This window comes from Varroa destructor, unplaced genomic scaffold, assembly GCF_002443255.2.
Source record: "Varroa destructor unplaced genomic scaffold, Vdes_3.0 BEIS01000004.1, whole genome shotgun sequence".
Lineage (NCBI taxonomy): Eukaryota > Metazoa > Arthropoda > Arachnida > Mesostigmata > Varroidae > Varroa > Varroa destructor.
This window is the reverse complement of record NW_019211457.1, coordinates 46,294,497-46,318,159: the sequence shown is the minus strand read 5'-3', so window position 1 is coordinate 46,318,159 and position 23,663 is coordinate 46,294,497. Positions and strand designations below refer to the sequence as shown.

Below are 23,663 nucleotides of genomic sequence, written 5' to 3'. Positions count from 1 at the left end.
GAGAAGGTCAAAAATCTAGTACAAGCCCGTGCAGGTCCATATCAGATCGAACAAGCAGACGATAACTGGCGGAGAGCTCTTCGTTAACTTCAGTAAACGTAAATGTTCTCTGAGGCAGTTTCAAGTGTCTCCATGTAGAAGCTCCGGGATACTTTCGGGGGCCTCCGAGAAGTGCTGACCGGTCCCCAGGGTTCGACGCGTCTTAGCTCCAAAGCGTTCGCGCTAATTCAAGTAAGAAAACTACAGTAGCAATACAACGAGTACGGTAGCCAGCAGATGGAGTACACTTATACATGCGCATATTCACATCCGCTTTCATGCATACGAAACTAACCCGTATCTATTTGTCGATCTATCTATTGGCGTGTCTATCGGTTTTTTGATTCGAGAGTCACAATTGAGCTAGATAAAAATAGTAATAGAAATAGTAAAATAAGATCTATGGAACTAGATGGGGCGCGGAACATTTAGCGAGCATAAGATCCGCTAGTTCCAAGGCACTCTGGCCTTCTGTCACCCGCGATACACCAGGGTCAAACCTTTTAAGCTGTGGCTTATTAGAACCTGGCCAGGACTATTCACGCCAGCTGCTATTGCTGGTGCTAATTTTCAAGTCAATTCTCGTTAATTTTCAAGTTAAAGTAAGTTCTCGGTAATTCACGAATAGAGATTTACAGGCGACAAAGGAATAATTAATTTTAGTTTAAGAATACAGCCATGCCACGGATTGTCGTTGTGCAAATCTCGATTATGTGTAAAAAGCTTTGACTGAGCTTCTGGACGCTGTCGAGGTGTTCGTATATGTTTTAACACTTTTATACTATAATGCTTTCATTATACAAAGATAAGGTCATTATTACAAGATTTGGTTTTCTCAAAAATGCAATTTATAATTAACACATATACCAGAGTTCTAGGATTACCTGTTGGCGTTCGTAATACCGAATCCTCTGTTTTTTGCACGATATATTTAAACAGGAACTTCAAGGAGCGAAAGTGAAAGTGAAGAATATTAAACAGCCCGATTTAGTGAAACTGGGTCGATCTGGTACTAGCAAAGAGACTGAAGCATGTTACAGCTGCGGCGGACGTCAAGACATCGTCTCCGTGACGATGAAAGGCTGACTTTTTTGCTCTCTAGACCTAGGTCTATGTTCGTATCCAAGTGTAGATGACAGCTGTAATTTCACGCGGGAAAGATCAGCGTATGGGGCCATAATGATCGGACTAGAACAGCAGAGCCGGACATAAAGCTCAAAACGTAAAAAAGTGCTTGGACCTTTGGGAAAGCCGGACGCTTCGTAAACTCACTGAAGCTTAATAAGTTAGCTTATGAGCGGCTCGTCCTTAAGGTGAGCACCCGAAGATGCGCAATGTGAAGCCAGGTAGCCGTAAAGCAACGAGTCCCCATCATAAAGAATTTTGATAGGAAAGCTGGCGATTTAGATTACTGGGCGATAGGGTCCCGTAGTTTACTGGAGTCTTTACCCTACCGGTATTAGTTATAACAGATTTCTACTTACGATAGTTGATTTACTATCAAATATGTCCCTAAGCATACGACAGTGTCAAGCGTGGATCGGCTGTCGGAACCAAGCAATGCATTTGTCATAGTCGACGCTCGTTTAAGGTCGGATAATATTAACGGGAAATTCGGCGATCGGATAGTACGTACGTTTACCGTTGCAGCATTAGTATCACTTAGATTTTTAGTACTTAATAGGATAACGTAGTAAACGTGTAGTGTAATCTTGCTGATGCTAATTGAATGCAACTTCATTATGTTGAAACCACTCAGAGGCAATTATTATTAGACCAATTGGAAAATCCCAAGTTATCGATGCAAGTTTCGTTTAAGAAGTTAATTCTCTAGCCTTTCAAATCATTGGATGGTCTAATAACGTGTCAACACTCTAGTAGAATGGTGTGATCTATGTAAAATACAGCAGAAGCAACTTAGAGAGGCTGATTATGTACGGTTTAATTAAAATGAGCTAGGCTGGTTCAAAATCTTGTCTTAGTCAAGAACATTTCTGCTATTCCTTGTTAGGAGAAATGCTTCAAACTGTTTAGTCTCCCCGAACGTAACACTTCAGGGATGATGTCAATTTAAAGATGACTTCTCTCGTTATCCAAGAACTATATGCCGTATACTATATACAGCTCGTCAATATCTCGCGGCCTATTAAACAGGGTCTAGCAACAAGGCTTCTTCGACACTCGTGTCCGGTATGAGTCGAGAGCTTATCGGCCTGATTAGTCGCCTAAATTACCTCGTACTGTGCCCAAAGTTGTGGGTTTGTAGAGCTAGGAACTGGGCTACCTTTGGGTCGGTTTTCATGTTCGCTTCGTAAAAAGTAGTGACAAAACAAAAAGTCAATCGATGCCAATGCGTCGATCTACGTTCGCTAGGTCGACTCTACGAAGTAGTCGCTAAATTATTTATAGCATTAATAGTTTTGTTATTTATCTAGCGTTACAGATATATCTTATTTAAGATTTAGGGCTTACAACAAGCTGGACCAGTTTAGGCTAAGTTTTACATAATAATAATAATAATAAAACGACCATTAAATTTATGTATATATATAAATGATCGATGCATTTCATAGTATAGTATGGTCGCTGGAATTTTCCGTTGCACGTATTAGTTCAGCTGAGGCGTATACGTTTATGTCTCAGTGTGTGTTAGTATAGATAATAACAGAAATAATAATCATAACATAATTAGCGTGGGAACGAGAATAGTGCTGTGACTTTTTTTTACCTTTGACGGACAACAACAAACAAATGGCTGTTTAGGAAGCAGCGATGCTTTGGCGATTGCTATACCTGCAATATTTTCATAATTTAAGGATAGAATCAATTACGTAGATTTCTCTGAATAGTGTATTTAACAGTCAGTGTGAGACGTGTGTTCCTCACTTTGTTGCGTCCAGATCTTCCGCGAATATTTCTCGTGTACGTACGTACGTGCGCACTGATGATAAAGAAGAACCTCTAATTGATGTTGAGTTCATATACGGGTACATGTTGGTTTCATTTTTAAAGAGATCCTGTGCAGTTGAAACCTTCAAGACATCGTGTAGGTCCGAGGACAACAGAAGAATAATCTCGCAAAGCTTACTATAGCGTTTTGACGTGCGCTATAGTGGCAGTTAGAACCCGGTAATGGTAAATGAATGACACAGACGCAAGCCTTCTTCAATTTTAACAAAATCCGTATTTAGCTTTATGCATATATACTGTTCTTTATATATATATATATATATATATATATATGCCGCTTGAATAGCTTTAACGAGTAATACCGTTTGCATACTGAAGCTGGCTACTTTTCGGACCTTCAGTGTATACTATACATATGTACATAGTAAGAATTCACGTGTTAACGAAAACGAGCAGCTACCAGCCGACCTCAGATACTACTATCACTGTAATTCTATAATGTGGTAAGTTTGTTCATTCACCTCCTATCCGTTCCTAGAGTTCACTGTAGATTCACCGTACATCGGTTCTCGGAATGCGAATTCGTCAGCGTCGTTCGGAGCAGTTATACGCTTGTTTTAGGTGAACCTCACAGCTTCTTCAACCACTGCAATACCTCGCTTAAGTGACCCCGCAACCCAGATTTGGATTGAAATTATTTGGGCTAATGTTAGCAGCGCTTCTCTGTAAATTGACATCAAAGACTATTACCAATCGCAATAATGATAAGTAAGTTCGATGTTGGTTGAGGTTCGTTAGCAGTTACTACTGTGAACCGTTTCTAACATTTAAACAAAAAAAAGTACGTTTGGACGCTTGATTATTTCATCGTTGGCTGTGTTCATCGATCTTAATTTGTCCTCACATGTGTACTAACGCCGTAGGCATGTTACCTAATCATGTTTCCCATCCGGCTCGAACCGGTTCGGCTTTCTTTTGACCTGAATTCGGTTTTTCTCGGGTTTCCTAGGTACTTTCCTTATTTCACTAATAGCTGTTTCATTATAGATACAAATCTATAATAATGATGTCAAGTAATTTTTCAGGTTGATCGACATTTTCTTGATGAAGCAGGAGTAGCGTACTTATCGACGAAACTTAAAGACGCTTGAGGTTGTCTAGGTCTAAGGTCGATCGTAGACACACTCTTTATTTCGCGTCGAAAAGGGCCAGCCGCTTAAACGGCGGTACAAGCGTGAGATTTAAAGCAATTTCTTTTTGAAACAGATGGCCCCAAGCTGGTTTGGCACTGGTAAACTGCATTGGGCCTACCTACCTTAACAATGACCAGTTTTTGTCGATTGGTTTTGCCTGTAGTAATCGTTGACACTATTTGCGTTTTTGCGCCGGACGGGCTGATCTTTAGAGCGTTCAAATCCAACTACAGCGGTCCCAGAGACAATGCTTTAGTAAGTTATCTTGGCCTTGAAGAAAGCGAATAGGGGAAATGTTACCTTTATTCGATGATAAACAAAGGCGATTCGATGATAGAGGCGTCTTTGAGTCTCTCAGGGGTCAAGTGAAGACGCTTTCTCCTTTTTTTCCGACATAACCTAGCTGCTGATTGTGCTCAATGATTAAACTTCATGTTCAATCGATACAGACAATTGTATTCATAACATACATTCTACTAATGAGGGTATTTTGTAAACTCCGTTGTAAACAACAATAATAATCATAGAAATAATCAACGTGCGCTTCTTTGTTGGATGCTCACCTACAACATTTGCGGAGGTAATGAATGTGAACCTTTCAAACGAGTATCTTACGTCTACCTTACAATTGTTTGTCCTATTCTTTTCTAAGGACCAATAACACTGTTGGCGTAATTAAAAAGCGCAGCAATCGTAGGCCGAACTAGTACACACGTCTAGTATTACTGGGGATGCGAAATGGAGGTGTATATTAACGTATGGAACGGTACGGCTTTGTATGATAGACAGAGTATTCCTTATATGTATACGGAAGCGCTCCATACAAGGGTATACAGGCGCTCCATATATACCTTTTTCCTATTCTTGCTTAGACCTTGAGGCTGTTCCAATCTGAAAATCACCACAAAGTTGAAAAGAGATCACAGCCAAAGTCAGGAGCGGATCCGGTCGTCCCAGAGGAATTTATAACTGGCAAATTCATTGAGGCGTAAAGAGATCATTGACTTGGGAGCTAAACAGCAAAAATCTCTTTGATCCCACTTCATTTCAACTATCATACTTGTAAAGGCTTCTAGGACAAGCGAGGGCTCTACTCTTGGTTCATACTTTGCATACACAGCATACAGTAACTAACGGTTAAAGGAGAAATTAAATCGCAAACGGCTTGATTAAGGACGTAGGTTTAGTAGGACGCCATATAGACTCCGCTAGGACGTCAAATAGAATACGATGCCATACAATAAGAGGGCAACTTTATCTGTTAAGCATAATAATCTATATATGAGTAAAATCGTTTGATTGAACTTTTGTGTTCCGAGAATCACAAAGAAGCTCTGCATTTGCAGATGACTAGCAGTTAGAGAATTAAGTAAAAATGGTTATCGGGAGAAAGTTGAAGTGGAAAGGCGAGTGCCAATAGAAAAATGTAACGCATAAAAAATATTACCACCTCGGAAATTATAAGTACACATGCTATGCTTATATATATATATTGCCCAATGTAGGTGTATATAGGTTCATTGAGGAAGCTGCGCAAAGACATCTACATTTCTATGATACTATATATAGGATATTCGTTGATTAAGCGAAGTTTGACGATTTAAAAAATAAGCTTCTATATAATGGATTTGCATTATTTATTCTGTAAATCATACTCGGATCGTGTCGTTGCTCGGAAGGGCTAGGCAAATTGTGATAGAATGTATCTTAGAAGACGCCGATCAAAATCTCGCAAACCATTCCAGATATTATCCAAAATGTAACATTCTTTATGGATCCATAACCTTAGCTGTTGTTCTATTTTAAGGCAATCTTCACTGCGTGGATAGGTATTTATAAACGAAACTAGCCCCACTGCATGAAGTGTGACTTCTAAAGCCTCATCTAAAGGTTTCATCAGTACCCCATAATAAGGTTGCGTTATTCTCAGAACATATGATGATATATCGTATCGATATATGTAGGTAAACGTTTTGTATAAGTGAGAGTCTCTTACCGGCAATAATTGGGCAGGAAAAGTAGAGTCAGCATAGTCCTGCAACAGTTTACACTTGTCCACCCAACAAATGCCAAGAAACTTACCGATCTTCTCAGGAATGGCTGAGTCGGCATATATCTCTTTTGTGCTTCTAAATTCTAGGACTAGGACCAGTAATTTCTAATTCGATAACTCAGCCTCATTAAATAACGCCAGGCAGCCTTTATGTAAAATAGTTTACCTTGCGGGTTTGAAACCTGACTTCTAGGCTTTACGGAGCCAACGCGGGCCGCACCGGGCAGGATTCTATGAAAATCGGCGCTCGATCTGTAACAAGATATCGTTTTAGGTGAACAGAAACGCTGACTAACTCCAGCGCTGCACGGTTCGGTAAAATCAACGGGTATTTTAAGTATCATATAAGTGGTTGTCTCGATATGAATAGTTCCAGGAGATGAGTGGTACTCTTCGAGCGAACATTGAATGAAATGCGTTCTGAGTTGTATCACTTCGTAAATTATCCGTCAGGATAATTAGGCTATTTATGTACATATAGATTACAAAATCTATGCAAAATTTTTATGTCAGCGGCATTGCTTGAAAGTCTTAGCAAAACGGCCCTTATTGATCCTAGGTCACCGACTGACTGATGCTAGATGCAAATTTAGGATCAGTAAGTGAGTGATACATCTAAATTTGGAGCAGCGTTTCTATTAAAAGAAGCCTTAAGGGCTGTCTTGAAATAGGAACAGCTTGTCACAGAATAGTAGGTCTACTTGGACGCGGTTAGAATTATGTATGTAAGCTCACACCCTTAACGTCACACCGTTTGTTCAACCTGAGTAATGCTGATACCGAACTCCAATAAAAGGCTGTTAAAGGCGCGTAACGGCTGTGGTCGAAATATAATATAATAATTTCTTTTTTGTTTGTATAACGTTTTAACCACTTTACCAAGTGAGCACGGTCCGTAGGCACAGACTTTTCCAGCTTCGTCCCTTTATCCTGGACGGCGCGTCAGCTGTCATATTGTACCTAGGCACGTAGTATCAAGTACTCATACAGTACGTGCACACTAATTACCTACTCACCCGCTCGATGTATGTAAACGGAGAATATTACTTCCTTACTTTATATTGTGATAGACTGGTTTAGAGTGAAACGGGCGAATCAGCGATGCATTTGGCAGTGTATGGGTTTCCATACTCCGGACGCTGCATGCGTCTGTACAAGATGTAGTGAAATATGCCTGAAATACCATGCGACGATGTATCTTCGCTAAGCAGCTTGTTCGAGCGGACGCACCCGTTTCTATTCAGCACAACTATATTTTTGTTCCTTTGGCTTATTAGGAATGGGGACTTATTAGGTTATGGGGAAACTAGCTCAAAGACAGTTGAAACTTACTTATTTAATGGTTCGAACTTACTGAGGGTTTGTATAAAGTGATTTTGAAGAGTACAACATTTTGTGCTTCTAATATCTGAACAATACTTTCAAGATCAAGTCTTCTAAACTGGTGTCGAGCTTGAACCAGATTCGGATTTATTTGAGCTTTTCGTTGAAGCTGGGCGCCGTGCAGTTGTTTGACGTTCGTTACTTTCTGCTGTCGGGTAGGTGCTGCACGATGCAGCTCACCGGCGTGCTATCCCGCCATGACTGAGACAGCTTAATCTGGTAGCCATTTTTTGACCACGTATCCAAACGATCTCTGGACACCGGCCTCCGAACTCTGACCACGTGATGCTTTACTTGTGGATCGGTCAGAGAGAACTACGCTGGACCACTGTCGGTCTGACTTTGGCAATTGACGAATACGGAGGATGTTTCGTGACGGTGCAAAGCCCTTTCCAGATAACTAACAGGTGCGTGTCGCTAATTAAGTGAAGGAACTTCTTCTGAAAACAACATAGTTACTTAAACGTTGTTTAAACCGATACCACGACAAAGCTTTCCAGGCCTTGAAATATACAGCCACACAACGTGTTCATGTATTACTATGCTAATCAGCATCATTACCATCATCGTCGCGTACTAAGCTCTCGGTCCTTCACCATTTAAAAAACAGGCCCACAGATAGTCTAATGTATACTTTATATACTTTACGTGTATATATAGATATAGATATACCGTGACAATAAATACAAGAGGCGCCATAAAGTAGATTTAACCACAGTTAAGTTTGTTTGGCACTATGAAGTTCGGCCAAAATCGCCATAATGTTATGCTTCAAAGACAACTGAAAATAGTAGAGAGGCTATGAAACCGCTATGCATGATGTTCGTACTCTTGCAATTTAACTACACCGCCATTTCAACGCATTATAAATCAATTAATTATTGGTAACTTTACATTTTTATATTACTAACCTTACGCCTCTAGAATTATATTTAACTGTATGTGATGGGTCACTTTTCGATGGATAAGCGATACTGATTTGTTTATTTACTGTTTCAAAATCAAACAACTGATCAACTTTGTGCGTGCCCATTGATTATGAACTAGCATGAATTACTTTACGAACTTCAAGTTATGATTTCAAGATCTAGAGCACGGTTCGGCGTGATCCAAGGTAACATCTCGATTCTAATTAATCTCAAAAAAGAAATATTTCATTGTGCTTTCCTATAAAAGATTGACTCTTTACAGACATCCTACTGTTGCATTTAGCCAATCAGTTGATAACGCCAGAACTGTTGTTCTATTTTGGCCAACGCGTAAAGATGGTATCATCTTAGAGTACAATGTAGCAAGGACAAAGTCGCACGAGGAAAAGTATGAGGTTTTTCGGAGCTTGACGTTGTTTGCTCCCTTCCTATCGATGAGATCTGGCTGTAACATTTATTAAAGTTTTAGCTGATAGTGCTCGTCTAACGCTCTGGATCGCACCAATATGAGCACACCCATGAATAGAAAGCCTTACGTGGAGATAGACAGCATTGATTGTGTATGATGAGCGTAAAATCGCTCCGTATTCCCGTACAGGCCCGGCACTGCAGATTCATCATACGGCATCATGCACACAGCGTTCCTGTCTGTGCGTCGCTCCATTCGTTTCGAAGCGTAGAGACGACACGGTAATCAGGGGCACCGACCAGAGCATCGCTGACGGCCTCATAAACGCCATCAACACATGGATTTAACGTCATGTAGTTGTCTAGTGCCTTGTTACGTTGATACACACGAACGCAGAGTCAAAGCATACGAACGAGGTCTTAATACAATCATCGGCTCTCAATAAAAATCGAATAGTTTGCTTTGCTCTGCATTATATGAATATCAAGATGGAAAGGACAGCTTCACATATATGAGGCATGTGAAGTCCTAGTAGGGGGCTAGGACAAAAGACGGTACACAGGTATGAAAACGAGTGGTAAACTGGAGTATCAAATGTAGTTTTCGAGATTCATAGACGGAAAGGATAGATGCTTTTTTTTTTTTTTTATTTATTCATTCATAACCATTTGCAGCGATTGCCGTATGAGATTTCTAGGTGGTGGGCCCGATTGCTTCTCTGTTTATTATGAAAAAGTCTTTGGTTTGGCGTGACGAGCCAACGAAGAACAAGTCCCAAGAGCGCGATCGGACGCAAGAAGATCTGTCGCCTTTGTACAACTGATCCATCAGTCTTCAACAATAATGACACAAATCAAAGGAGAATTTATACCAAACAGAACTATCGTTAAAATACGTTAATAGCTAATAACGATTTTATTTGTTCGATCTGGTTGAGTGAAGCCGGTTTGTTGGATTGTCTATGAACTATTTCGAATTAGCCGGCATCAGATAAGAGGTACTGGCGCCAAATTTCAATTGAACATTGGAACGCGTTCCCTAGGTTCATATTACCATCCCCGTATAATCCATATAGCTTACAGTAATGCCATTGATCAAAAATGACGCTGGAGCAGCTATTGCCTAGGGGCAGGTTAAAGGAAGACCCGAAGATTTCCAAACAGCCGCTATCAGTGCAAAAGCTAAATGGGTTGTGATTAATATATTTATCTCACTCGCAGGCATCCGAAGTTTTTTCTGCAACATCTCGTAAGTGGTTGACAAAAATAGCGCTAATGATTCTTGTTGGATTCAAGGTATATAGCGAAGGCCGTGTCGATGAAGAATAGCTTATGAGATAGAAGCAGCTGATATTGAAGCTTAAGGTTGAGCTTTCCTTAAAGACGTATCAGTTCGCCTGCTAACAGAATGCATGACGGTGGTCGATATTCCTGCTAGTATTTTATCGCCTTTTACCTTTGCTTAACCATGTTCTGAAGATATTTCAAAGTCTGTGTACATGAATTGTCTGCGAAGCTTTCGAGTAATTCTAATTGGCGAATCCCTCAAAATATTGAATTATATTTACAATAGGTACATGTTTTATGCTTTAACATGCTTGTAGAATGACGCATTTGTGTTATGATGTGATGATGGTGAGTATCATTAATATTAACACTGGTTAATTAATTAAAGTAAGTTAATAACTAATAACTGTTTGTCGTTCATTTTACATACATGTTTAAGTTCTACCACCTGGTCTCCACTGTAGCAAGCCCTTTACGGACCTTCATGTGATGTTGAAAGCTCTTGACGGTGGCGTACACGTCGCTTTGGTCTCACCGACAGCTAAATGCCGCATTACGCCCAACAGCAAAACATAAATTGCGGGAAAATTTCGAAGCTCCGCCGGTTATGCGCCGCAACAAGGCAGAACAAACAGGTTTATTTTTATTCTTCAGTAATCTTTTACCTATTTTGCTCAACTCCAAGCCTACGTATACTGACCCGGCGCCGACTTTTGTTTATACCGGCTCGTCTATCCCCGCATTTTTTCCTACTGCACAACGGCCCGCTAATCTCAAACAGTAGCATCCGGAATGAATAGCTTTGTCTAGAGCGACCCGTGTAGACAGTTGGACAGTCAAAATCTTCTTTTTTCTCTCTACAACTTCTGCTAGAGCATTGCACCCCGTCTATCAAGCCCCCTCATGAAGGCCGTAGTTACACACGAATGCGAACGCACATATGTCGGTTGTATCTCTTTTCAAAGCCCACATGGCTTACTGGCCCCTATTACCATAAAGTTCTTACCTTATTCTATACTTTGTGTATGTTGCGACGGGTTTGCCCGCCTTCAAATCCCACGTCCTCATTTTTCTCACACTATTTTTTTCCTACAAAAATGTGCCATACGTTTCCTTTAGCATGATATTTGCTCCGCTGTATTGACCACATCCGCCATTCCTGCCCGTTTCTAGCCTCGTCCGTTACAGGCAGTTCGAGAAATCATATTTGTACTTGCGTTTTTCTGTTTCTTGGAGTTCGTACCATGCCACTGTCCATGTTTATTTTCCGGCTATTTTATTCGCCCCCTTTCAAATCGAGCGTTCCAAACACCATGTTCCTTTTGGACATTTCCCCGACAGCCACTCCTGCTACGGCTCGTTTTCTTATAAGGCGTACTATAGTCGTTGCTCTAAGAAAATTCCGTTTACATTCTGTCCGAGTAGTCTGGCATACGACGCAAGCGGATTCTAGCTCAGCTTGGCTCACTAGCTGTCCTTCCTTGTGTGCAATGCAACCTTACGTTTGTGGCCACCGCAGTGATAAAGGGACCAAAAGGTATAGGCTGACAGTCTTGGTTTGATTAGAGACACACGTAGCTTTTTTACAAAGAAAGAAGGTCGCAGACTCGGCTAGTTAACGGGCCTATTAGTTACAGGCTCACGCAGTTCGTTCTACTGTCCCACGGAATTTCGTAGCACAATTTCGCCGGTATTAGCTCCTGACAGCAGCACCGTCGACCATGACTGCAATGGCCATATATGAAACGAAAAGTCGGCACGTTTGGTAGGACGATATGATGCGTTGGGGAACGAGCAGACGGGCAAATAGGAAAAAAAAATTCGAGGCGTGTAAAGCTTCGGAAAGAGTTACGCGTTCCATTTTCCACGATCTAACTCCATTAGAGCGCATTATAGGACAAGGTGGCAGAAATACCACGAAGTCCAACGATTCCATGAACCTCTCAAAAGAAATGACATCGTGTAGAGAAGTTTTTCTAGATATGATTAGCAGTTACTTGCTTTTGACTTTGTGTAGTTGCCCTTGGAAACAAGTGCAATTCGCTAAATAGTGAGTGGCGCTGATTATATTCGAGGCTTTGCCCCCAATAACGTTCCATTGAAGCTAGAGCGCTTAGGCGCAAAAATATGTCCCTCGTTGTACATTCTAAAGTTCTAAGTTATTTTAAGGATGCTGAAAGACGATAGCATCCAGGTTATCTCAGTGCACCACGAGCTAGTATTGTGCAACTCGTCCGTTGGCAACGACGCGTCCTTGAGCGAAACGATGCACCACGCTTGACCTTCAGATCCTGTACCCACTACGAGGCAAATGTGCACGTATTAGTTAACGCACGCTGTTGTCAAGGGTTAATAGCAGGCCCGACTGTTCATTGCCACTAAGATCTCGCTTCGTTGGCAGATGAAGTTGCCAAATATCAAGTGACCTTTGCATGATAAACTAAGTTAATCCCTTTACACACTTTTCCTGTTTTCTGATCATTCAAATAGATATTTCTATTTAAATTATATACAGTTTTTCATCTGGCTATTGTTTGTGTTCCTCGAAGGCGTAAAAGACATTTCTATTACACTGTCTTAGGGCAAACGGTGAGTTCCTTCTGTCCTTCGTGATTAAGGCCACTACATTCCAAAAATGGCACAGCTTCCCGAAACACTCTGTTGGCAAAAAATTTACAAAAAAAAGGCAAGCATATCAGTATTCATTTGAAGTAGATATAAACATTTTGAGTTTACATTTTTATTTTCTATATATAGAAGCGTCTATTGACATCCAAAGATTGGGTTTGAACATTAAAGGTGCGCAAATCTTAGTATGATCACCCTATAAAATAACATAGTAGTACATTTTATTTTTCAATAAAAAAATGGCTTCCTAAAAATCCTGATTGACTATTTCATTATATTTAGCTTTTCCGATTATCTAGCTTCAATAATATTCGACATATGTACGCTGAAACCTACGTTTGGATAAATAGGTATAAAAAAAAGCCTTTTCTATATAAAACAATATTTCAGCAAACTCTGAATTTCTTCCTTTTTAGATATATAGTTTACGTTCAGTACGATTCTCTGAATGCTTTGAATGAATATTCAGATCAGGCGGGACCCTAGCTCACTGATATGGACTAAGCCGTAAGCACGCCTAGTTTAGGTAAAGGGTTAATTTGACCCGCGCCAACAAACAGCTCACAAGAGACTCACTGACCTTCGTCACCTTCGATATAAATTTTGTAGACAAGCTTGTTGACATATATTTTACTCCCCACTATTCAGCCATTACTATATCTTAGAAGACAAACTGACGTGGATGATTCTGAGCGTCGTTGAATTGTCATGTGTTGCACAGTTTCAACCAGTCAAGCTTACTGCCGGATTTCGGCCGCCTTTTACCTATACCTATGGTTTTTTAGCTGGAAATAACACCTGCTTACGTGGCGTTCTTCGATGGTAGCAACCTTGGCCTTGGGAAAAGGCCTTGACTATGACCTGATCGAATCTTTAAGTGGTCTCGCTAGAATTCGCACTTTATGATCGAATTGTCGGGCAACTAATGATTCAGAAATTGAACCCAACGGCCTACCTTATAATAAGTAACGAAACTAAGTGGATGTTCTCAAAATAAGGCGGAAGGAATTACCACTAGGTCAATTAAAATATTGTCTAGCGCCAGTGAGATAGAAGACTTCTGATTAAACCAATGAACATAATATATACAGCTTTGCACAAAGTGAAACACGAATAGAGCAACGTTATAATCCATAAATTGAGCCAACTATGATATTGAACAACGGTGACTTGGCCCCGTAGATTACCTTTAGCCACACCCATTTCAATCACCTAAGCATATAGAAATACTTTGCTGACCCCCGATCTCTGCTGCCGCCGCCGCTCTGGTTCGAAGGTTATGTGTCAGAACGGAAAGATCTGTGTACTTGTCCTTTACTAGAGGATTCCTAGCTGTATAAACATATATTAAATACATCGTAATTACTGCAGTCTAACGTCATCGTTATCACGATCTTCAATAAGCCTACGGTTGTGCCAACGGTTTCACAAGTCGGAATCGCCTAATCTTCCTTCCTGTCACTCAAATCTCACAGTATTCGATGCTTCCATTCTGTTGAAGCCAAATCATAGTTGAATTGTACACTATCGTACAAACTTTCCGCGAAACGCGCAGGCAGCGGTGACCTGTCCATCTAATTGACGATCGTTGATTTGTGCCTTTATGAGAAAAACACTTCTATATATTTGACCGCGTATCTTGGAAGAGAGCTTTTTGATTCATCACTTAGTGCCTCTCTTGGCTAAGCAGATATAAAACCCATGCAGGCAGATCGGTGGGTGTGATGTACTTCATGGTGGCAACAAGATCTCTTTGGTAGTATGCGTCATAAAGATACGAATATTAGTATACCAACTAGAATCACTATATTGAAACAAGCATCCAAATGATTCTAGTTATTTTTATAACGACAATTAACTCCGAGCCCCGTCTGACGTATTTATTTACACGTTTAGCGTGATCTCATTTAAAAAACAAGTTCCATAAACACAAGAACCATGTCCGCCGCAAAGGTATTAAACATAGGAATCATTCGTGGTTTTTGATTTGGCTGACTAGCTCTAAACCGTCAAGTCGGAGATCATCGGAGAGGTCAATGCGAAAATGACACAAGCAGCGAATATAGCACATCTCCAAATGCTCCTTAATGCACGATCCACGCTCCCATAAAACTAATGGTAGGAATGCAATCGGTTGATTGCTGCAATCTACAATATAAGCAGGTTTTTTGCCATTGGTCCTGCGCTGTGTCCTTTCCATGAACGCAAGCTGGGACCGAACAAAAACGAACACTTGGAACGATTTTTTAATAAGCCTTTCGCCCTAGGTGTTCCGCACCTCGTGAAAAGCGTCAAGCTTTCTGCGAATCGTTTCCTATAAGTCACACGATAAGTCGCTTTCCGCACCATACAAATAGGCTACGATTCTGCCTAGGGTACGTAATGTTTCTTCGTAGAGTTTAGCTAGGCAAAGCATCTCGAAGACAGGTTACCAGGGAAATTTTTCAATTTCCACAAAACCGATGATAGAGTTCTTTTATCCATTTCTGCCTAAATGGTCAAGGGCAATTTCACGCCTGATACGATCTGATCCAGCTTTCGAAGAATGCCAGTCATAGGGCAAGAAATATTCGGATATCTGGCCTTCTATTGTCAAGAAAGAAGAGATCAAGACAGCACATATATATAAATAGCCTCCCAAGAGAGGTTTTTATTTTGAAAATTATCGATTATCAAATTTGCTGTTTCCGTGCATTTGTTGCGCATCCGTACGCCTTGTATGTCCTGCACGTGAAATATGCAAATAGTGTTTCAAGTATTCGCTTAACCAGTGATTGTGCTATGGCATTTCCCTAATATCGTTGTATCTGCCCTGAATTACGCTACCACCATGACCTAATATTTCGAAATCATACAGGTCGAAGATTTAGATTTAGCGGCGTTTCCTATTCTTCTACAATCTCTACGAATTGGCTGAGCCTACTACGATAGCTTCTCCTGCTACAGCTGTGACTGGCGGGGCTGTCGATTTTTTCTGTTCCTCACAAACGAAGCAACGGAACACGCGATTTGTCAAACAATTATACATTAAATATCGCCGAATGTATTTTCACTGTTGTTTGTTCTATTCTGTACCCCAAAAACGAGCAAAAGTTTACTTGTATGTGCCATAGTACTGGAATTGTTTTCGTGTTTTTTTTTTCTTTGTGATTAGACTCTTGGTTTGATGAAAAATATGGCAAAAATGAAATGTCTGGCAAAAATTTGTTTTATAGTAAAGGAAAATCGGATTTTACCATAGACACTATTGTAAAACGGAGGAAACTCTACTTTTCTAGCTAATATTATAAAGAATAGCTGACAATTTGTAAATTCGATCGAATCTACTGAACCAAGATAATGGTTGTAAAAATTTTAGTGAAAATTTATTGCTTGTCTCAACTGAGATCGAGAAAATGGTAGAATAGCGATGAATAGCGTCGGGTTTGCATGCTACGTCCTATTGTCAAGTTTTTCATTTGCCCTATTGAGCTCATATCCGACCAAGGAGACCATTTGCAGATAGGAAGATTAACATTCGCGAGAGATTTCAATCTCGAGCGCGTCTGGTGCAATACCTACGATATGTTAGTTCCAACAACAAATTCGCCGAGAGTGCTGCGGCGATGACACAGACGTAGACCCCGTATATCTAATACAAAACTGAATCGTCATGCGTCTGCTAGGGTGCGATAGCTTCAAATATGACTGACGTGTCTTCCCGCTTGAAAGTTGTATTGCTCGACCAAAAGTTAGATGCGATGCAGATATTACAGTAATAAATTAATATTGAATAGGTATTCTCATCGACAATCGCTTGCATTGTTTGATTCATGACAGCAAAGACTCGCCGATGGGTCGACGAACGCTCCTAAGTCTTCTTGATATTGCAGGCGCAACGTGTTTGCCTATTGCTAAACCTGCGGACACATGTTAAAATTCTCCAGTATGCAGTACAGCCTTTTCGTCCCCTTCCGGCACGTAAGCCGTATTTCAACTATATCTGCAACCTTGCCCGAAAGGTCCAAATAGTTTCTAGGCTTATGGCTGAGGTACAGCCTGAGTCCTACCTTACAGCCTTTGTTTTTAAGGCGTTCTGTCGAAAACGCATGCGTCATAGAGGCAGTAGTACCTTGATGGCTGGAGACCCGTTTGGTTTGTGATGCAGAATATCATCTATAAGAGTGGCTCAGACACTACGGAAATGTGGCAGCTTGCCCGGTTAGCTTTTCATACCTTATAAATCACTTTTCGGACATGTTTGCCTCAAGAGATACGATACTACGCGCGGTTTTTTCTTCGCCGCAGAGTGGGAAGAGGGAATCTCAATACAATGTGATATCCCCCAACAAGACTTTACGGACTTCAACTACACGGAAACCAATGCAAGACCTTGGGGTCCCGCGTACTTAAAAAGCCGCCAGCCTAGGTAGAGCCTTAAGTGCTGGAATCTCATATGCACTGTTGATCGGTTCCCGAATGTTTACATACTGGTACGCTCCCAGCCCAGTGAAGAGGCTTATTAGCGATTCCAAAAGGGAAGGGCGACTTTACCGCGCTGTTGTTATGGCCATGAAGAGCCAAGAAAACTTCTTCTCCGGCGGCTGTTTGAAAGATTGAGCAACTACTTGGAAAGCATCGCGCCATTCCATGAGGCGACGGTCCCAGTTAGAACGCTACGCATAAACGGCTAGCAGGATCCTGATGGTCAACTTCAAAAGGGCACTGGCCACGTCGCATAATTTGCTATATGCGATGTTCGTCATTTTACGGCAACCTTCTAATCGGCTCCCGGCGACAAGTAGATGCTGGCACTGGTCGAGGTGGCCAATCTTCTCGCTGTAACTCTACTGAAGAACTGACTTGGAACAGGCGAACTCCCACCCTTCACACAAACAAACGACCTGGCTTAGGCAGACAACCCAAACCCACTCTTACACTCCATCTCTCTGAAGAAACTCCCTAATCAAATAAAGGAGCCAAGAAAATCAGTCGGGGTCATCTTGTATGCAGTCAGCTTTATGATATACGGGTCAAACAGGTTCCAAGTGAAAGGCTTTAGCCTAACTTCACACAACGGTCACAGGCTTAGTACTGACCGTAAACCTGATCAAGACGGAGGCGATCAAGTTTAGCAAGGAAAGTGGCCACTGGTACCTTGTATCTAGTTTGATCTCCTCCTTCTCATGCAAACCGGTTTTCGTACTTAGGATTGCTTTTATTCGTGAACAAGAAAAGTCTCACTCAAAACGCCTCTGAAAGATACTGGAAGGCAGTGTTGACCGCATGGGCAACCAAATCGACCCATCGCTCGCCTCTAGCAATCGCTTCTTCCACTTGCTCAATGACAAAATAACCTCAGTCACAACATATGGAATCTGCTTAATTTGGAAAAGTCTTAAAGTGGTGAACTTCAATAAACTAAATCAGAAATTAAGTCAAAGCCCTCCTTCCTCAAAAGAACATTGGGATTACACATAATTAGCCAAAATAGCCTCGGGTATCTCCTACCTAACTCGCGACTACTATTTCAGAAATTACGTCGTCGCTTTGAGCTCTCAGCAATCGAAGCCTTCACGACTAACTCAGGAACTGGGCACGAAGATTCGCATAGATTTATAGGATTTCTTTACTTTGGCGTAATGACGAATAACGAGTGGAAAGGGACACAGTTGAATAACCGTGTCCTTACGGACCCTCATAGACTCTGCAGGAAACTAGGTTTCTACAAGATCGACGATACGACGCGGGGGAATTTCTCTGATATCAGTACTCACTGGTACGATCTCTTGAACATCTGGCAAACCTCTCAAACTAGGTGTAAAAATTAAAAAAAAAAACTTATATGACACAAATTGTTTTTAAATTGTGCTATATTCCTTCTTTGATATTGAAAAACCGTGCTGTTAGCTTGAGATTTTGTATGAGGCTTTAATTGCGGCTAGCGATGGTGAACAGTTACAATTTGACTAAAGCTAGAAATAAGTGAGATGGTTTAGATTAGGCACTGGGTATGAACACGCTCTATTTAGTGGTATGGAAGGCTGCGTGTTATCTAAAGCGATGGCTAATGCCACTGGACAGAAGAATCACAACATTCCTTTAGGAGTGAAATATTAATATATTACGGGTTCACCGCTCTAGCTAACGCAGAGCAAGCATGGCTTAGCTACTTCCAGACCCAGGGCAACTTACAGGTTTTTGGAAGGAGCAGGATGGGCAAGACAAGATAATGTACTTTCGAGCTTCCGCTAAGACTTAACTCGATCCGACTGTGGAAAGGGCAGCCGTAGAAACCTTCCCTCATCTTCTCGATATTCAGAACTCGGGACCGCTTACAGAAGAAGAGAAGAGCTTTTCGCTTTCAGTTTGCCAAGGACAACGCCTAGCTTCCCCTATTCATTCCTCCTCACCTCTGAAGCATGGACGCTTAGCTCGGATGTCGTAATAGTGGCGGCGACTGCGGCGGATAAGAAGAAGTCTGATGATGTGGTCAGACCTCGCACACATGCATCGTCAGCTGGAAGTGCTGGCTGAGAACACGCTGCTGCTTCGTAGGCGATAATAGCGGATTATAGGAAAGTTTGCCCTTGAGAAGGCACGTTTTGGAAAGATAACAGCACATGCGCCGCACAGACGCAGATGAAACAGATAGAAAGGGTTGTTTTTGTGCGTTTACAGGTACGCGTGTGCTTATACATGTTCTATTTGGCCAAGTACAAGTTTGTGGCAGACGTGCCACACCCTTGCGAATTGGCACGAACAAGCGGATAGAAGAAATCAGGAAAAGGCAAAAATTATTATCGTTATGGCCAAATTTACTGGTCGGCGCCTCATTCAAACAACCCGTCTCATGATCGTAGAAGCATTTGCTATATCCGATTGGAAACAAAGTTTTCATGCCTAGCGAAAACCCATCCATCGGGTGAATATCTGGAACAACATTTTTATTGCAAAATATTTCCTAATATTCACTCAGCTTAGCACGCAGAACCGCCAGAGGCTTCACTGAAGCTGAGTCCGTCCTAATGTCTAGTTTTTTCTTCCACTTGCATTTCATTTTTCAATTTAGAATTGCAACGAGAATTTCAATTTAATATTTCAAAGAAAGTTCAATTAAGTCGTCGTAAGTGTAATTTGACTTGAACACAGTTTTCTCTAGCTTTTATTGTTTGAACTGGCCTTAGCAGTTTATATACAACTGTAAGGTTCTTTGTGTTAAGAAAAACAGTGCTTATTTAAATCTTATGACGGACTTGTAAAATGTTTATGATGAAACCTGGCGAATGAACAAGCGCGCATCTAGTTACCTCTGAAATACCCCTATCCTATATGACTGTTGAAATGGTAACAGGGACACAACAATCTAGAAATTCTCATTATTTTACGTAAAGACTTTTTTGTGTTGGTTCCAATTAGCTGTTACGTCACCTATCAGCAGATACGGGTGAAGGTTATTCTTCTACCTCATATCACCATGGCATCCTATGACTGGGCCATTATTGCGCGCTAATATTCATCATCGTTTCTCACTGAACCAACACAGTTTTCCAGCCAAACCGCTAAAATTTTTGTTCTATTGTGTACCGAACAAGTACGGCATGAGTACTCGCTCACCTTCCCAAAGGCCGCTCTCAATTTTGACTGAATTATTGACGGGCAAGGCTTGTTTTGAACGGTTCAGATGAAATTGGCAGAGAATCCAGTGAAACTATTTACTTTTTGCAATACGTGTAACTGAAATACAAACGCGCGTAATCGAGTGTGTCACAGCGTAGATTCAAGCTCAGTTGATCAATCAATTAATGATAAAATTGAGTTAATTTAACCGTTATGTGTAAAGATGCTTGAAATTTATAGTGAGGAAATTTCGTTTTGTACAGTTCTCGCTAGACATATGACGTACGGCCGATTAGCCCCTCGTGATTAGCGAGAGAAATCATACTTGGTTCGGACTTCGAATTTATATATCGTTATAATCGGTTATAATATCTGATTAAATTACAATTAAGTTATAGAAAATAGTTTACTATGCCCACGAAAATATCGTATAGTTGGTTTATATAACACGACGAAGCCTGCACGGACTACGTAGTTTGCTAGGGCTTTACTTACTTGACATAGCTAATAATATAAGATTAGATTGATATCAGATATGCTCATAAGAGTATTTGTTCATATCGTTTTGACCCACTCTCAAAAGTTGCATCTCAAATCTTTTTTCAATCGCTCATTCTACAATCTTAGATAGTCCTCAACACTGTCAAAGATGGCCGTAAACGCCAAAAGTGGTGGTTCCTTCATCGACGCTCTTTTGCTTGAGGACTCCGCATGAGGATGCCGTGCTTAATAAACACGTAGTCAAGAAGCAGAAGCGTAGCCACGATTCAACGACGATTGCCCTGAGAGGGCTACGCCCTTGTTCTCTTTCCCTCTTGTTATAAGGACCTCTTGAATATATTGCAAATTATTCAGTAGATTCTACAACGCAACACAAGAAGCCACAGCCAGGTTCGTGGAACTCTAAAAGAGTCAAGCGCCTGCCGTCGTTTGCGCTCATCAGCCTTCACTTTTTCTCGTTTTTACGTATCATATCACGTGCGGTGCGAGGTAGTGAGGTGCAACGACTCCTGTTTCATGAGGTCTAGCAAGGTCGGCCCACGTCAATCCATGTAGAAATCATAGACCTCTGTGAACGAAGAGTGTAAGTAATTCCGTTTCGGGGTAATCAGCTTCACAGCCCGGTGCGGCGCACACTTTCTTAAGAGCCCTGCTCAACAGAGCGACGCACCAAGACTTGCCATTCGCTGAAGTTCTAATGCTCCAGCCCTTTGTTCCCCTAATTGTCCCCCTTATCCTTGCACTGAGTATGTTGCGACGTCCATTGTCGAGTTACGATCGTAGTTACTAATGGCTACGTAGCGTCTAGCCAACTAAATCACTTACGATCTCGCTAGATGCTTCTTTAACAAATATCTTTTCGTTTGTCAGTTCCACTTTGTTAAATTAGGTCCATTTTGTTCTTCTGCGTTTTTTTTTTTAGCTTGGTAGAGAAGAAGCGTTGCGCGTCCTCATGCCCTCAAAAATCCTCATATCCCCTACTGGCAACTCTTATACATCATTTTCGCTGAGAACCATAGAAAACTGCTAGTCGCAAACAAAGCCGATGCCCATCCAGGACGTACTGCTAGATCCTGCTACACAGCTTACATGTTACGAATCATCGAGTTGTTAACATGTCTCGTTTCCCAATCGAAAGAGGCAGTATATCGAGAAAGGAAGGAAGATAAAGAGAACTCTTACGGGATAGCTGAAAGAGGCTACCTGTGGCGGAAAATAGGAGACTGGATTTATTCCGTGCAACGCAGGGCCTTGCGTTGGATAAGACTTTTACATTTGGGTCTGCATCGATATGACTTACTGTTACGCGATAAGCCAGGTAGCAACTCCCGTCTACCGAAAATGCTTTATAGGAGAGAAGAACTACGAAGAGAAGGACTAAAAATGATTGAGACGAAAATCGTTGCGCAAGCGCGATGTTTATCAATAAAATCAATGTTTAGTCGCCGGCCGAGGGAAATGTAATCGGTATCCATGAATTAGTATGGAACGGGCGGTGGACGCACGAGACGGATGATGCACGGAAAAATGATTCCGAGCGAACAAAATAAGCAGGCATGTGATGGACCCGAGAGTCCCTATTTCATCAAAATGACAGGCGTCCACGGTTTCTTTGTGACAAGTCGCATTTTTCAATAGTTTACGCGTTAGCCGAAAACAAGTGAAGATGATCTAGGAAACGCGCTGTTGCGTATTCGGGGGCGTTGGCGGCAGTGGAGACACCTTTTGCGTTGATTTGATGAAGTACGGCACGGACGTCCTGGAAAAGCTGCGAACTCTAGTGGCTATAGCGGCAAGGAACTAAGAAGTACTGTTTTTTTCGTCTCTGAAAGGCCGCGCTCAACCGAGTTTGCAGGAGCTAGTTCAGACCAATAAAGGTGTTGAATCACGTATGCCACGCAGCTTCCCCTAAACACCGCATGACATCGGCGAGGTTTTATAACACATCTTGCCAAAGCCGCTACAGAAAATTGCACAATGTAATAACTTCTAGGTGACTGTAAAAGTAAGCATTTTTGTAATTTATTTACCGTCGCGCATAGTAGTAATACAGTTAGGGTCCGTGGTGACGAACGTATCGTAATATATTCATTACACGCTTGGGTGTAGGGACAACGAAGCACATTGGTCCAACAAAGAATACAAAATATCTGCCCAGAACTCGTAAACACGACCCATAGGTTGCAGCAAGAAGGCAAGTTGTTACGTGTTTGTAAGCTATATATATATACAATTATATAGATAATTGTATAAATTTTAGCTTTTATTTCTAACAAGAATTAGAAAATCGCCGGAGCGAAGGAATATACTAAAATGGTCCCAACAAAATATTTCCATTTTTATTAGAACTGTTAATCAAACGGCGCTAGCTTGTGATCGTACACTGCAGTCAATCAAAGCTATGCGACGAGGTATAGCAGCACCGAAAAATGAAGTTTCCAACCCGATTTGTACATCTGTGTTCTCATTGACTAGACGGTACCATAATGTGCTCTCTTACACTCTATAATAAATCGCCACAAAAGCCATGTCTTCCAAAATCATTTCAGGCTTCAGCAACGAGCTACAGCGGATGAAGTTTACGCGATAGGTTTTCAGTGGCATTGCACTGGTAATGGCTGGCACACCGAAATTAAAAATTATCCCATTAATCTGTAAAAAAAAAATCATTACCTGAATTCGCTAAGATCTCTGTGAATAGAGATGAAGAATCAATTATTTATTGCAGGTAAC

At 41.3% G+C, this 23,663-nt stretch overlaps 1 long non-coding RNA gene across 1 annotated transcript; it reads left to right on the top strand.

The window, feature by feature from the left end:
* Positions 1 to 21,206: 21,206 nt before the first annotated feature.
* On the top strand, positions 21,207 to 23,377 carry LOC147756279 (uncharacterized). Its single transcript, XR_015327147.1, has 2 exons — positions 21,207 to 21,513; positions 21,853 to 23,377. It is a non-coding gene; the product is annotated as an uncharacterized LOC147756279 (long non-coding RNA).
* Positions 23,378 to 23,663: the final 286 nt, after the last annotated feature.